The sequence below is a fragment of the Tribolium madens genome, unplaced genomic scaffold (genome assembly GCF_015345945.1).
Source record: "Tribolium madens isolate multiple individuals breed KSU strain unplaced genomic scaffold, Tmad_KSU_1.1 Scaffold_2;HRSCAF=44;Tcas5.2_LGX, whole genome shotgun sequence".
Classification (NCBI taxonomy): domain Eukaryota; kingdom Metazoa; phylum Arthropoda; class Insecta; order Coleoptera; family Tenebrionidae; genus Tribolium; species Tribolium madens.
In genome coordinates this window covers 541,490-543,359 of record NW_025400995.1, presented here as the reverse complement: position 1 = coordinate 543,359, position 1,870 = coordinate 541,490, and positions in this window count along the sequence as shown.

Here is a 1,870-nt window from a genome sequence, read left to right as displayed (position 1 = left end):
TCCTATAAGTAGGCTCTTAAAGTAATTAATTATAAAATTGTTAACAATTTTTTTACATTTCATGTTAAAAACTGAGTTTTGTTAGAACTAAATAACATAAAATATAATAATTCAATCTTAAAAAAATATTTTTTTTAACGAGTGGCGAAAACATTATATTTTGGGTGTATGAAAGCTGCGAAAAGCTTACTCTTTAAAGTCCTAACGTTTTGTTAATAACACCATAGTCATAACTTGGTGAGCAATAAAAAGTGTTTAAACGCAGCTAATAGCTCATCAAATTTAATCAGTAATGTCCACTCCGTCATGAAACTTAGCTTTAACCATTGAAGTAAACGATTAGAGAAACACGAAATTATATGCCTGCGCTGGTCGCCAAAGTAATTTTGTTTTTAGCACTTGCTGGGAAATAAAAACGAGAAATTGGCGTATTAAATATTTACGAAGTTCTAATAGGGTCGACTGAAATTTGATTAGCAGTAGCGAAAATAGTGGTGTGTGATGATGTTTCAAGTTGGGATTTTGGAAACAGTGTTCTTATATTTCCATGTATAAGGACATCGATTCGACATGCACCTCATCATTAAACGGTAGTAATGGACATAGCAGTAGTTAACTCCGCAATTAAACTTTCGAATTGTTATGCTCGCCAAGATAACGCGTTTGGCAATCCAATTCGAACATTCCAGTTTATGATCGAGTACAATTTATACGAATTGGTCGTTCCGTAGCTTTGTGTAACGCTATTTAATTTATAGACTGGACATTTCCTCCCGTACCTGTCCGCATTTTCATTAAATGAAATACAATTAAAACCGTGAAAAACTAATGGAAAATCCACATAAAACTTGAATATACACAAGAAATCCACATCGGTCTATGATAAAAATTTCATTACGTTCTGATGACAGTTGTAACTCGAAATGTAAACAGACAACAAAAGACAATAAAAAACGCAATTACACGTCGGTTTTACTAGACCCAATATCTGCAAGTTTGTTGCGTTTTCGGACGATTTGGGCTTTGAGATATTAATTTCAATAAAAGGGTGGAATAGTTATGAATGGTTTTGCGATTAAGTTTATTGCAGTAATTTAGAGATGTATTCTGCAGGCAAAGAACACTATGAAATATGCGGAAGCATTTGAATGACAGGGTAATCGATCAGTGACACGGACCAAGTTCGTTTATAAATGACCAGTGATCACCACATGCAAATACATGTAAATGTGACCAAGCGAATAAAGAAGCACCCCCATGTCCAGCCGACAATGGACAGAGAAGCGCGCTGGAACACTCGCTTTAAATCACCCTTTTCATTATCTCAAATCACAACCATTAGAAAAGATTAAATCAGACTATGATTAAAATATTCTTAAATTACAAACCAAACAAAGTTAATATTACTACATTTAACGGACATAATTAAGCCCTAGCCTTAGTGTTTTAGACCATTTACAAACTTTTATACTGAAAAATGATATCACCCATAGTGTAATACATTATTCAACAGTAATTACTATTTTATTTTTTTAATAATAAAAATCATTAGAAAATTTGAAATACAACCACCTMGTTTCTGGATTTAGAATAGTTGACGCAATGTCATTAATTTACACCCGAAATCGGATTTGGTTAAGTACTGTCGATTTTTTTGAGATTTCGTAAAAATGCTCGAACAACTTTTTGTCGCAAAAACGCTTCAAACATGGTATAATATTCTAGCTGTAAAATTACACGTTGAAACAGATTAAAATATTCTGCGATGCATACATAGTTTTTGAGATATTGAGTAATAAAGTTTAGAATAAGCCTAGAAGCTTATTAATCTTATTAAGCTTATTAATCGAATATATACCTATCTGATTCT